Consider the following 15593-nt stretch of genomic DNA (forward strand, 5'->3'; position numbering starts at 1 on the left):
GTGCAGTGCGTAAGTTACGGGAGGAATGTCAATAATGACAGTTGGGAGTTGGGCAGCAGAACAGTTGGGAGGGTGGAATGTTGGGGAACCAATCGGAGGGGGGGAGATCAAAGGGTGCTCTTACGCAGGAGAGCTCGAGGGCATCAGCTGGCACGCGCTGGGTGCAGCACGTGCATGTTACGTTAATGCATTACAACACATCTTCCTCTCTTGAATGTTTAACAATAAAGAATGCATTACGACACTTTTAGCATTCATGTATGTTTAACCATGCACAATTAATCACAAACAAAATCGTCATAACGTTTACGTTTGTAGATGGTTCTGCCAAACCTTCCCTTGACCCTGTGGGGAACAGGCACACCTTCTGTGTCGGAGTGGGGATCGTTACAGGTTCTACCGAACATACCACTGAAACTTTGGCTGTCTGACATGGCTTCAGAGTCAGAATGTGAATCACCATCACAACCCCGATTAAGCACCGGGGTGCGAGGACTGACATCAACGAACTGGTCTGATGTGTGACAATCAGCAGAGTCAGTGATGGGTGGGAGATCATGTACAATCTCATTTCTGGGCATGGAACCGTGGTCTATACCAGTTTCGTCGTAATCGACCCACAAGTCTTTGCTGGTTATATTATGTTGAAATTGATTCGGTTCGTTGGCCTCAAGATGATATCTGGCCAACCTGTTCATGTGCCAGACCTTGCCATCGCTGAGTCTGGCAGCGTTGTTGTAAAGTTTGTTGATATGGAGAGGAGCAGTGAATCTGCTTTCTCCTTTTCTGACTTTTCTTTCTCAGGCGAACTTTGACCAGGTCGCCGACCTTAAAGGAGTGTTCTTTTACTCCATGTTTGGAGTCATACCAATCTTTATAGCATTTTTGCGCCTTAATGATGTTATTCCTAATGGTGTCTGCTGACCACTCCAACTGTTTGGAAGCTGGCATCCAACCTAGGTCTTTGCTGAGGGGCTGTCGGCTTCTCATGAGGACAAAAGGGGCTGTACAGGTGCTGGCACAAGGGGAGATCCTGAAAGCCCAGATAAGTTTGAACACTTCCTCCCCCCAGTTGAGGTTGGCATTCCTTGACAATTGTATGTGTCCTTTTAAGACACGATTAAAGCGTTCAATGAGGCCATTGCCTTCAGGATGGTAGAGTGAGGTGGTGTGGTGGGTGATGCAATTTCTCTCTAGGAATGACTTGAATGCCTCAGAGGAGAATTGGGGACCATTGTCTCTGAGTACGTATTTAGGTAACCCTTCACTCAAGAATAGCCTGTCCAGAAATGAAATGACCGTAGAGCTGTCTATTCCTGAAACTATTTCTATTTCAGGCCACTTGGAGAAGTGGTCCATGGCTACCAGAATATACTCGATCACTCCATCATAACCTTCAATGGGTCCAGCAATGTCTAATCCTATCTTCTCCCATGCCATTGTGGGGGGTTTGAGAGGTGAGAGGGGAACCCTGGATGTCTTGAGGGTCTTGTCAGAATCACTGCATTCCACACAGTTCCTTATCTGGATTTCAATCTGTTTGTCAATACCAGGCCACCAATAACTGGTTCTGACTCTTTGCTTGGTTTTTGAGATACCAAGGTGACCTATGTGGCACAAGTTTAGAATTTTGTTTCTGAGTGTAATGGGGACTATGGCTTTGCCAATCCTGTACAATACTCCATTTTCCAAACTGAGTTCATTTCTTATTTCCCAATAGACTTTAGCATTATCGTGAAGATGACGTTTCTCAGGCCAGGAGCTGTTGATGTATTTGCATACTTCTAGCAGTGTGGAATCTCTGGACATGTGTCGTTCCCATTCTTCCGCCGAGATTCCATCAAGGTCTGAATTGAACAGTAATGCTACTTTTTCAGCTTCTTCTTGGCTATCTAGGATTCTGTTGTGCGGCAGGGGTAATCAGCTTAGGAAATCAGCCACCTTGTTCTTGACTCCAGGCCAGTATTCGGCTGTGTAATTGTAATCCATCAATTTGATAGAAATTTTATTAAACCGTGGGGAAGCATTCTGCAGGCTGGAGGCAGAGAGGATCTTGATTAACGGTTTGTGGTCTGTGCGAAGGTGTACATTATATTCCCAAATGTATGCTCTGAAGTAGTTGAGCGCCCATGAACAGGCCAGCATCTCTCGGTCAATCACCGAGTACTTTTCCTCAGCCGGGGTGAGCGAGCTGGATGCAAAGGCCACAACCCATTCATTGTCCTTGGTGCCTTTCTGTGCAAGCACAGCACCCAGTCCTTTGTTGCTGGCATCAGTGGTTAAGTAGATTTCAGCTTTGGGGTCAAACCCTTTGAGAAAGGGTGCATTGCTGATTTCCTTTTTGATGGTGTTGAAGGTGTTCTGACACTCCGGGGACCAATCGAATTTGGTTCTATTTTTGAGTAATTGCCTCAAACTGTACGTTTTTTCTGGAAAGTTTCTGATAAACTTCGAGTAGTATTCAGTTAACCAGAGGAAGGCTCTCACATCTTCTTTGCTGGATGGGAAGGGAGCATTGAGGATGGCATCAACTAGGCCTTGTTTGGATTTGATACCTTCATGACTAATCGTGTGACCCAGGTAAACCACTTTGTTTTGGGAAAGTTTACATTTGTCTAACTCTACAGTTAGCCCATGAGTTTTCAATTTATCCAATACCTGCCTAAGGCCTCAAAGATGGATGTCATGACTCTTTGGAAAACCGCTGCGGCCGAGGCCAGACCAAACGGTACTCTGGTGAAGCGGTAACAGCCGAATGGCGTAATGAAAGTGGTGTACTTTTTGCTATCCACATGTAGAGGTATCTGATGATACGCGGCTTTTAAATCAATGAGTGAAAATACAAGCATATCTATCATTAGTGGCATTGAACATTTCACAGATGCGAGGCAAGGGGTACTGGTCAACAATTATATTTTTATTGAGATCTCTGAGGTCAATGCAAAGTCTGATTTTCCCGTTTGGACGTTTGACGACAACCAGGGGAGACACCCACTCTGCAGATTCCACTTTTTCGATTATTCCGTCGTGGACCATTCTGTTGAGTTCCACCTGGACGTCATTTCTGATAGAAACGGGTAGAGGTCTCACTTTGTGAATGCATGGGATGACCGAGTCTTTTAATTCAATTTTATGTTGGAAACTATTTAGGAGGCCCACTTTGCCGGGGAACACTCCTGGGTAATCTCTGTGGATGGTGTGTTTGCACAAATCATCAATGGATAACACAGGGTCAGCACTATTGGGGTTGAGAATGATGCCCAGGTCAGCTTGGTCACACCATCCCAACACCTAAGGTCCTCTTTTAGCTACAAAGAGTTTGCAGAGCGCTTTCCTGTTTTTGAATTCAAATTCTAGTTCACGGGTTCCTAGAAACTCAATATTATCACCCGTGTAAATCCTTGCAACAACATTGGACTTTTCAAGTGAAGCTCCAATTTTCCCTACAAATTGTTGTTTCCATACATTCTCATTAATTATTGTGAACGGGGAGCCTGAGTCAGCCATTATGTTCATAGGTACTCCACCCAATTTAATTTCACACATGGGTTTAAGTTCAAGTATATCGTATTCAATGGAGAATACATAGTTGATGCTGTCAGAATCAGTAGTCCGAAATCTCCGACCACGGAGTCGTTCTCCTCTTGGATGTGTTTCACAGGTTTTCTGTGTTTAGAGAACTTACTGTTGCATACTTTTGCAATGTGACACGCATACAATTGGCGAAAAATGAGCATCTAAATCATCTAAAGCATGCTGATATACATCATCGCCTCCCTTACTTTTTTTTCAATGCTATTGTAAGTTTTTACACCTCCCGGACCCAAACAATACAGTAGCACTTTTTTTTTCTTCACTGGCGTGAAATCCTCATCCTCCACTGTTTCTATGTAATTGCAAAAATACTCTTTCCATTCTTTCCATGGCATGCACGGTGCGCCTTTGAGGGGAAGAAATGCTTGTGGCTGTGCCAGGTTCAAAGAACTTAATGCACACATGGTGTTTACAAATGGAGCAGGTGGGGGGCAAAAGTACAGCTGGTTGAAATAATAGATGAGGTTAGTGTGTGCATGTCAAATGAGTAGCGAAATTGATGATGGAGGTGACACACCTATGAATTAATGCACAGGAAGGACGTGTGCGTGATCTTGCAGAGACATGCAGGTAAATTCCCCCAAAGTAGAAGTATGCGTGATCCCAGTTAGGAAACACACCAACTGTAGACGAGAAGTGTGTTTTACTGGGTGGGTGACACACATTAATCCTATAAAAAGTTATTTATTTATGTGGTGTGCACATCATCGTGAAGTGTGCAACAGTATGATGTCAGGAATCCTCTCAAATATGTGTGCACCGAGTTATTAATGTGGTGTGCACATCACCGTGAGAAGTACTGCTGAATGATTTGAACTCGTAATGCAGTCGAGTTCCGAAGTAATCCAAAATGGTGCATTACGCTGCGTTTCAATGACGTAATGCGCACGTAAGGGATGCGTAGATGTTTGACTCTGAGAGGAAGGCAGGAGCCAGAGAGGGGCGGGAAAGCCCTCTGACAGGAAAAAAAAAAATCTGCAGCTCAAGGGTGAAGGCAAGGTCACTGGAGAAATGACTGAAAACGTGACGATCTGAACAGCTGACAAACGGAGGCAGGAGCAAAGCAGAGTTCCGTCTTATAGGCAGCGCCAGCAGCGCACAGAGTTTACTCACAGACTGCGCAGATCTCACCGTGGAAGCTTGAAGCTCGACATCACACACAGCATGGGAGGAGCAACCCCAAGGCAGCCAATGACATCGGGTGAAGATCAGGTCGACCAGACCTCAAGTAAGGCAGCACATCGCAGCAGATCACTTCAGGAGCAGGTCGGTGTTGATCCCTGAAGCTGACCTTACAGGTTAGCAGGAACGCAGTGAATACCGCTGTGAGGGGTTGTAGGGTTAGTCCGCTCGTCACCACTGTAGAAAGGACGCAGTCTCGTAGGAAGGTTTCTGAAGTTTTATTCAATACAACCCCACACCTAGTGCGGTGCGTAAGTTACGGGAGGAATGTCAATAATGACAGTTGGGAGTTGGGCAGCAGAACAGTTAGGAGGGTGGAATGGTGGGGAACCAATCGGAGGGGGGGGAGAACAAAGGGTGCTCTCGCGCAGGAGAGCTCGAGGGTATCAGCTGTCACGCGCTGGGTGCAGCACGTGCATGTCACGTTAATGCATTACAACATAGGCAGGTTCAAAATAAAAGTCTGTACGCATTAAAGAGGACACAAGAAACCTTAATAATTAGTTCATTGTAACTGACTTCCTTCCTTCAATCTTTTGGTTCTATGATGTTATGTTACAGACGGGCTTACACCTATCAACATAATGTAACACTGGTCTCTCCATGCAGCCTTGAGTGTTACCAGCTTTTCCATCAATCCCTTGTGACATCAGGTACTACATCACATCCCTAGTCCTGGCAGGTTTGTGACATCATGTACCTCATCACATCCCTGGCAGATATTATGACATCATTCACCACTTAGCTATATATAGAGCCATAGTCAGGGATGCCTGCAGTGTGAGTGCAGTGTGTGGGCTAGCGTATGAATGGTGTGTATGAGGGACTTTGGGGCACCTAGACTGACATAAGACTTACAGGATGGCCACTACAGCTCTACATATCCGAGGCCTCTGAAAGGTGCTTGCCTGGTTCCTTCAGGGGGGAGAAACCAGGAAACACCTTGTGCCTGACATGTGCTTGCTTGGTTCCTTCAGAGAGGAGAAACCAAGAAACATCTTGCAGACCGCAGACAGCCAATGAGATGGCAGTTTAAATGCACAGTGATGTGGGGGTGCAACTACCATTCAGTGTGGAATGGCCAAATAAGAAGTTGTTTTCTGGGGTTTTCCAGTAGGCAAATTGAATTTGGCCCTGAGCTCGACGAACCCTAGCACCGCCCCTATCTGGAGCTGGACACCGGATGTATATAGATCCGATGGGAAGCAAGGTAGCCCCCTAAATGAAGGTGTGAATGGTGTGAATGTTCAGTAGCAAAGGTCAAAACCTTGCCGTGGTGCTACTGATCACAAGTTTATCCATGAACTTGTGCTAATTTGACCTATTTTGGATGAAAGAGTGTGCATTGGCTTTGATTTCTTTGTCTTTCTGTTCTGTGCCTTTCTCCTAACTGCTTTCTTGTCCTTGCTCTCATGTTGTCTTTCTCACTTTTGCCTTCTAAATCACACTTCATTCTCTTCCTACATTCTTTTATTCCTTCTTTGTTCAATTCATCTACGGGTTTTGTCTTCTCATTTGTTTGGTCTAATATTTTATTCTTTCATCCTGTATAGGCTTCCAACATTCCTCATTGCTTTTTTTCTATTTTGTATCTTGGACTTTCTCTTGTCCAGAATATTTGTTTTTCTCATTCTTGCTGTATCCTTTCTCTTATTCCAACTTCCATACTTTCTCTTTATTTCTCTGTTCTTCTTTATGTTGTCTTTATTTTATCCTTTCTAACATTTTACTTGTTTTCATATTGTTCCTTTCACCACTCTTTACTTCATTACTTTCTGGCATCAATGCTTCATGTCTTTGTTTTTTTCTCAATGTTCTCACTTTATTCCCCGCTGTTTTGTTTCTCATCTTCTCACTTTGACATTCTTTTTATTTCTTGGTTGATTATTTTCAGTGCAGTTCCCAATTTGTTTTATTTATTTTAGGTGTTTCTTTTTACAAATGGGACAAAGATATCTTAATTTGTTAGGGGATGACTTTTGTGTCACCAATAGAATGGGGCATCTAGAAGATGTGTTAGCAATTTAAATGTTGCCATTACCTTGTAAGCAGTGAACCCTGTCCTGGCATCATTGAGCTGTATATTATATCTGTTCTACATTTTACCATAGTAGCTGTTTGAGTTACACGAATCACGAAGACGAAACTGGGCAAAAGGACCTACTTAAGACCTTGTGTTCAACAGATAAGTAGAAAGACCCAGAAAGATGCTAAGACCAAAAATAAATTGTTGAAAGCCCTGCACCTGTCCTCAGAGGGGATAATATCTGAGAGGAGCTTCTCTTGGCACTGCAAGAACTGTAAGGTATATAGAGGACTGGGCAGTAAACATTTCAGCTATTCTGAGTCTGCAGTGAAGGTGGCCACGTTTTTATTGTATGGCCTGCTTTGATTTTTGGACCATGTGTCGAGTCTTATTGCTGAAATGAGAAATGTGTACAAAATAAGGTGTTGGAACCTCTGTAAAGCAACTCGGGATTAGGCCCTGATACAGTAACAAGGAAAAATCACTGGTAAAGCCAATCGGTCTGACACTGGCTGGCAGTCTTTTGATTTTGCCAATTCTTATTTTGTTTTCTTATTTTTGTTTTAAAGTAGGGAGTGTTTTTTTCTTACTCTCACCACCTTTCGTACTTTCTTCTGTTTTCTTTTCTTCCACGTCGGTTTAAACCTGGTTTGTTTGTGTTCGCCTTCAGAGAGGACATGGTCTGGCAGTTCAGACTGGACGGTTCCCATGAGGAGCAGGGTCAAGACTGCTTTGCCAAAGGCAAGGTCTAAACCGAGGTGGCACGGTGAGCAAAAGAACCATTGGTGGGGATGCTACCCGCGCAAGTGCCAGTGGTTAGATTACTTGCAAGCATTCCTCCCATCATCTTTTGAGAGAACTTTACATGGACCAATTGTAAGAAGCCTATATTTTCAAACCTAGAAACCCACATAGCCATAAGTTGGAAATGTTGCTTCAGTATATTCACAATGATTTTGATATTTGGAGGGGAACTGAGGAAATCCTTTTGGCATTTGTTTTATCGTTCAACAACTGCAATCCTGACTTACAGATCGCATTTGAATGCAGAAATAAAAAGACAATTGTATGAGAAAAAGCATCTTAAGATCAGGACCAAAAACAAAATGTTTCAATACTATCTTATGAAAACCTGCCAAGTAAAACTCAATCGCAATATGGTAGCTTTCTTTCCAGGGCGGTGAGAGATAACTTGTCCTTGTTCTGCTTCTCTGGTTTGGTGGATGTGATTAATCATGAGTGATGTCTTGGATTGAGATTACAGTGTGATAAAGTATGGTTTTTGTATGGTAGCATTATTATGTGGTCTTGCACGGGTGCCTTACCGTGCAATACTGATAAAATATGCAAAGATGGAACCCGGGTACTCTCTCAGTAGACCTTCTCTCAGTATACTCTCTAAGTATACCTTCTATCAGTCCTGGTGGAGTGACAAATAGCCTACAGGCTTCTTAGAGAAACAATTGTGAAGCTTTTCAAATCAGCAACATGGACAATAAGTAATTGACACGCATTGAGAGGATTCCGACACCATTTTAGAAAAATAGATTTGATATATTTTTAGATACAAAAACGAAATCAATACATACAGTATGACCGGAGCAATCAGTTTTCAAGCAATAAATAAATCAATACATTGCAATGTGAAAAACATTAATGTTACGGTCAGTGGAAAAACACATATACACGCAGTTGATACATTAAAGGGTGAGTTCAATGGAACCCATTCGGAGTTAAGGTCTCTGGAGGTCTCAAGATCAGTTCATAACAGCTAGCTCAATGTTACCTCTTTAAAGTGAATGAGGTGCAGCGGTGCACTTTCAACTGTCAAACGGAGCTGTAAATCAGAATTGCGGTGTTGAAAGTTACTTTAGCAAAATGGTACTTGCATGGGTGAGTTGAGCAAAACCCTTTAGAATTAAAGCAAGGAGCTGGCGCTGGACCAATCTACCTCTCTCAGGGGCTCGGGTGTAGACATGCTCTTGGCTACCCGTGGTGCTGAACAGGATCTGTGGCCAGAAGAACTGGCAGGTGTGCCAAGAAAGGGTAAAAACAAATGCAGGATCTTTACGATGGAGCCACAGGAGTGGTTGGTTCTTCGAGTGGATATATCTCTGCTCTCTAAGCATTCAATCAAGCAGGTTGTCATTGGACTAAAAACCAACAAGCCTTGTATCTTCAAGCACTCTGGTTAGAGAAATCTTTATCCAGAGGACCAGGGGAATGGTGTTGAAAGCTGAGCCTCACTGAGGGTTGGGACAACAGTTCCCAGAAGCCACCTACACATGGACTTGGAGCAGCCATGTCAGGTGCTTGGGGTGCAAGACTTTAAGGTTGTGGACTTTGCAGTTTGTGCCTGCCAACTGCAGGGGAATAGATCCTCTAAACCAAGGGAGTTCTCGTGATGTCTGGGGTTTGTAGAGGGGTTCACATTCCTTTGCTAACTGGACTTGCCTTGACCGAGTTGAAATCCAGCGGGTACAGGGTGGCTGCCACAGGTGCACCTCTCTTCGTGGAGTCCTGCTATGTTGTGTAACGGGTCTCTTAGTATCATGTCAAATCTGAGGTTCTGGTGTCTGGGATGCCCCTTAAATCCTAGATTTAGGGAATGTTAGTAGGTGTGAGGCCTAATAGCCAATTAGAATCTTGTCCTGTGGCTAATCCGCCTCAGTAGTGACAACATCCTATGGTTGTATGTCACTAAAAATAGTCAGATCCTGTTTCAGCCTAAATTCAAGATTGACAGAACCAACCTCAGTCGTTTACCTCAGCTGCCAGCCCCTGGAGCTGGGGTCAGCCTTGTGGAGGTAAATGTCTCCTGCATAGCTAATTTCCCATCAGCCCATGAAAAACAGTGCCTGGGGCAGGGGAAGAGTTTGTCCTCAAGCTGGGGACTGTTAGATTGACCAGTGGCATGAATGAAGCCTATGAAGCTCACTGCATTGCCGGTTCAATTCACTAGTCACCATGTGTGGGCGGAGGTGTCACCTTCTGCTCACACAGGTCCTTTGTCTCTGACCTCTGGGAGCAACAAAAACTTCCCAGCATGAGATCAGACTTATGTGTGGGCAGCAAGGCTTCGAAAAAGTCAGCCAAGGAATGGGAACACTGGTTAGGTTAGGTGGGCACTTTCTGAAGTGTCACCTAAGTAGATGCTGGTTACACCTCAACACCACCAGTGTGTCGAGGACTAAAAAGTACACACTTGAAAGAAATCAGCTGGGTCATCATGGAGCTGGACATAGAGGTAATGTCATAATACCAGCCCATGTTATCCGATGGGACACCAATCACTTGCGGTGGATTTACGTTTAGAACACTACCACATGGCACTAATTTAATACTGATAAATATGATGTTGAGATACACCAAGATATATGTATATTACATTTCAACTTTTAGGCACAATATCATGAAACCTTGAACAAGGGATAAAGTTCACTGCACAAATCTCATTATTGTTATTGTCCGGTAAACGACAAAGCTATAAAGCTATAAAAAACGGTTGCGACCTGGCTGTGGTTTCGACATGGTCATATGGGTGCTGTTTATTATATATGTAATGTAATGTAATGTTATGTAAGGTGGCTCTTGTATAGCGCGGTCTGTCACTCCGTAAGGAGCATCCTGGTGCTGGGTGATTGGAGGTAAAGGGGAGGAGGGTTCCTAGGGTTCCTAAATAAGGGAGAGACACAGCTCATCAGGGGCCGTGAATACCCAAGTCTTCAGAGCTTTCCTGAATAGTGTCTCTGTGTCCAGCAATCTCAGATGGAGTGGTAGTAGGTTCCAGGCTTTGGATCCTAAAACAGCCACTGTTCTCCCACCCCTAGTTTTATATTTGAAGGTGGGTGGCTTGAGGAGGTTGGCAGCGGAGGACCTGAGCGTTCTAGTAGTGGTATAGGGAGTGAATCTCGCAGAGAGATACTTGGGACCAAGTTTGTTTGGCTCTAAAGGTAATTAGAAGGATTTTAAAAAGAATTCTTTTGTGCACAGAGAGCCAATGAAGGGCTTGTAAAGCTGCGGATGCTGAGGATCTTCTCGGGAGTTTGAGAACAAGTCGAGCCGCGGCGTGTTGGACAACTTGCAGCTTCTTTAAAGTAGATTTGTTGGATCCTGCCAATAAGCTATTGCAGTAGTCAAGGCGAGAGAGTATCAGGGCAACTGCAACTGATTCCCTAGCTGTGAGTGGGATTAGGTCAAATAATATTTTCAGTGATTTAATAAGGCTGAAGCAGGTCCCTGCTACTGCCGTGGTATGCGGGAGGAAGGTGAGTACAGTGTCAAATTTTACCCCCAAATTTTTTGCTACCTTGACTGTGTCGGGGGGGGGGGGGGTATGGTGTCCCTTCTGGCCACCATTTACTAGGCTGGAATAGGATGTTTTTCCCTATAGGGAGGATTTCGGTTTTGTCCGTGTTGCATCTAAGATGGTTCTCTCTCATCCAATGGATGATTGCGGTAAGGCAGTGTTTGAAGTTAAGTTCGGTCGTAGAGGAGTTGTTGTCAAGAGAAAGGATCAATTGGGTATCATCAGCATAGGACGTGACTTCAATGTCAAATGATCCTATCAGGTGGATGAGAGGGGTCATGTAAACATTAAACAACAGTGGGCTCAAGGTTGAGCCCTGTGGAACTCCTGTTGTTATGTTACGTTCTATTGAAAGGAAGGTCCCTAGGGCAACTGCTTGTCTTCGGTTGGTAAGGAAAGATTTGATCCAATCTAGGACGGTGCCTGAGATGCCGCCATGTTCAATTCGCTTCAGGAGAATACTGTGCGAGATGGTATCGAACGCGGCTGACAAATCGAGTAGGATCAGAACAGCTTTCTTGCCATTGTCGGCTATAGTTTTTAGTGCATCAGTTATTTCCAGTAGAGCTGATTCGGTAGAATGCTTGGGACGAAAGCCTGATTGTTGGGGGTGAAGGATATTGTTATTCTCAATAAATTTAGACAGTTCTTTATGCACAAATTTTTCTGTAACTTTGCCTAGCAGAGGGAGTAGAGAGATAGGCCGAAGGTTAGTAAGTACAGAGGGCTCAATGTTTTGTTTCTTCTTTGGTGGTTTCATGAGCGCAAGCTTCCACTCGTCCGGGACTATGCCTGTGCTGATAGAGGAGTTAACTATCTGGTTTATGACAGGGTTGACTATATCTATTATTTTGTGAAGTATCAATGGAGGGCAAGCATCCAGGGGTGAGCCTGATTTGCATTTTCTTATGGCCTCATGGGTCTGTTCTAGTGAGACTTGCTTGAAGGACCGAATAGAGTGAGCGGGCGTAGGCTCGGATCCCGCATCCTGATCTTGGGGAATATTCAAAGGGAAGTCTTTCTGAATTTATTTTATTTTTTCTTCAAAGAATGCTGAAATTTCATCACAAAGATTTTGTGAGGGGGGTATCTCTTGCTGTAGCACTTTGGGGTCCGTGAAGGACTTTACGACCGAGAAGATGAGTTTTTGGTCTTGATTAGCCTCCTGGATTTTCTTTTTTTGCACATTTGATTTGCTGATGATAGAGCCTTCTGCTATTTATGTAAGCCGTTCTTTCATCAAAGTTATATGATTTTCTCCATTTACGTTCATTCTGCTTGCATAGTAGATGAGCTTGAACCAGGTCGAGCGTGAACCAGGTTTTTTTTTTTATTATTTTAGGTTTTTTATACTTGTCAGGTCTCTCCAAAGGAGAAAGCTCATTGCAGGCTGAGGTGAGCCAGGAGTGGAAGCGGCGTGAATCCTCCCCAGTGTTCCCTGTTAGAATGGGAGTTAGAATTTGGGCAGTGGTTGCTAGCCTCGGGTTATCAGCTAATTTTGCCCATCTACGTCCATTTCGGGGCGTAGGCAATGGCCTGTGAGCATGGCTCATCTGGGGAATCGTAAGTGTAAGGGGGACAAAGAGATGGTCCGACCAGATCGGAGGAAATGGGGAGCCAACTGATAATGGGGTGAAGTTAGAACAAACCCCATCTAGTGTATGGCCTGCTTGGTGTGTTGGGCCCTCCACCAGTTGAGCCAGAGTGAGCAATTCTGTAATTTGAAGAAAGTTATCTACACCTGGTTCGGTTCTATCTTCCAAATGGAGGTTAAAGTCACTAAGTAGGGTGAAATTGGCATTTCTGAGCAGGAGGTGGCTCAAGCCATCCCCAAGTGAGTCTAAGAAGGTAGCGCTGTGTCCCGGAGGACGGTAAATTAGAGCACCTGAGAAGGATAGGGAGGCATTTAGGGAGAGGCAGAAGCCGAGGCTTTCTGCTCCTTTGATGGTGTCGAGGTTCATACAAGTACAATGTAGGGTGTCCCGTGAAATGATAGCCAGACCTCCTCCTCTACCATCCTTTCTATCTCTCCTATGGATAGTATAGTCGGGCGGGAGAGCGACTGCTAAGTCAGGATTGCACCAGTCTTTCAGCCATGTCTCAGTGATGAAAAGCAGGTCGAGCTGTTGGTCTATGATAAGATCCCTAACGTCTTGGCAGTGCTTGCTTAGCGATCTTGCATTTATAAGTCCCCCCTTAAGCTGAATATTATGTTTTGCCATTGTTGGAGTAGGGCTATAGACTGGGGTGGGAAGGCCTGTAGGCAGAACAGTTTTACAAAGATAGCAGGAACAGGCCCCCATAATTTCCTAAGGCGGGATCTGGCACTTACAGTTTCTCCTATTATTAAGATTTCTCAGTGCCTCAGATGTATAGACGCTCCTTGTGTAGCCTTGGGCAGCATTTCCTGTCCCTGTCGCGGCCTTGGCGTGGATGGGCGCAGACGGGCTTGCCTCTGGCTCACATCCGGCGCGCCGGCGGCGTGCCCGCTGCGTGCGTCCACTGCACGTCCGGCCCAGCATGTAACTAAGTAGCTGGCCGGGCGCGTGGGTGTGTTAGGCTGCGCCTCCTCCCCGGAAGTCAGAGTAATCCGGAAGGCAGGTCAGCCGGATGATGGGGGTGTGTCCGCTTCCCTTCGATCGAACGACGAAAATGCCGGCTTCGGACCAGGGAAGCGGAGATGACAAATACAATGGTGCAGAGGTGAGTGAGCAATCAGAGAGTGTACGAAGTAAAAATGGGGGAAGTTCTTTTTCTAAATAAAATGTGCCAGGTACATAGGAGGGCAGTGCAGCAAAAGCTAGATGGGCGCTCCTCACGACTTACGCTCCGCTGCGCATCCGGCCCAGCATGTAACTAAGTAGCTGGCCGGGCGCGTGGGTGTGTTAGGCTCCGCCTCCTCCCTGGAAGTCAGAGTAATCCGGAAGGCAGGTCAGCCGGATGATGGGGGTGTGTCAGCTTCCCTCTAATCGAATGGCGAAAATGCCGGCGTCGGACCGGGGAAGCGGAGATGACAAATACAATGGTGCAGAGGTGAGTGAGCAATCAGAGAGTGCGCAAAGTAAAAATGGGTGACGTTCTTTTTTTAAATATGCTGGTAACTTAGTTTTCCAAACAGTGAGCTCCCATCACATAAAAACAATTTCAACAAATGTGCAAAACAGCAAAGATGCGTATTAAAATGTAAGCTCCCTCGTTATGATTTACATTTAAAAGTAAGATTAAAAACGATTTCAAGTCATAATATTGAAGGATTGCAAGTCATATAAAAAAGCGCCAGGTACCTAGGAGGGCAGTGCAGCAAAAGCTAGATGGGCGCTCCTCACGCCTTGCGCCTTATATGCAGAACCACTTCCTTGATTAGATCAGAGGAGCACTGACACTGCGAGGTCACTGCATGCCAGAATTCCTGCTCAGCTGTTTTCTGTTTTCCGTCACGTCCACAAGATGGACAGCCTGATGGCACTTACCCGGGGGGAATGGGAAAGTTAGACCACCCAGCAGGGATTTCACAGATCACCCACCTTAGGCAAGACTAGGTTACAGAGCACTATGTAGGAGCACTGTTTTTTTTGATAAATCTGTTTATTATTTTGCAAGTTTTACAGGTTATAGACAAGCACTAGGATACGCTTAACAGTGACCAAATCATGAAGTAATAGATTAACCAAAGGAGTCGAATCATGGGATAGGAGGAGCACTCGCTCCGCAGTCAAAGGATTTAACAGCCAGGCAATGATGATGCGAATCCCAGTATGATACACCGTGTCATGCTTTTGTATGATAGGACCAGCGGCATAATGCACATAGTCTACACAAATCCATCAGGATACTTGCAGGCACAGATAATGAAATATAACATTAACAGGAGGCGGAACGTCCAAAGATCCCCCCAGCAACCAAGAAACAGCAGCAGAGTCCGACCTACAAAGATACATTCCACGATACTTTACAGTGGCCTCCCCAGACCCCCCCCCCCCCAGCACCCCCCAAACGAGTAGTCCCACATTGGAGAAATGACACCGACTACCCTGAGTATCAGACATTACACTGCTGACTAATTGGCAGATTAACTGACCTCATGTACACGCTCAACCGTGTCCGGGGACACTCCTCCCTCTTGGGCCGTGATACTCTCTGTAGAGTCCCCTTCGATCTGTGCCAAGGCCTGTAGGAGACCGTCCCATTGTGCTGTGATAGGTGTCCTCCTAAGTCCCAGTGTTTCCTCCCTCAGCAGAGCTATGCCCTCCGCCTTAGTGCCTGAAGTGAGAGCCACCACGCCCGCACGTGCGGCGGATTTGATGCCTTCCAGTGTTTTGTGAGCAGCCGTTTAGCCACCACCAGTTCCAAGTCAAGGAAACGGGAGGTGACCTTCACGGCCGGTGTTCTGCGGAATAGGTGCCGTAGGTAGACGGGCCACTCAAAAGGTATGGTGCGCCCGTACACATGTGCAGCCTTTCGTGAACTGACTCCCAGTATGAA

The sequence above is a fragment of the Triturus cristatus genome, chromosome 6 (genome assembly GCF_964204655.1).
Source record: "Triturus cristatus chromosome 6, aTriCri1.1, whole genome shotgun sequence".
NCBI lineage: Eukaryota > Metazoa > Chordata > Amphibia > Caudata > Salamandridae > Triturus > Triturus cristatus.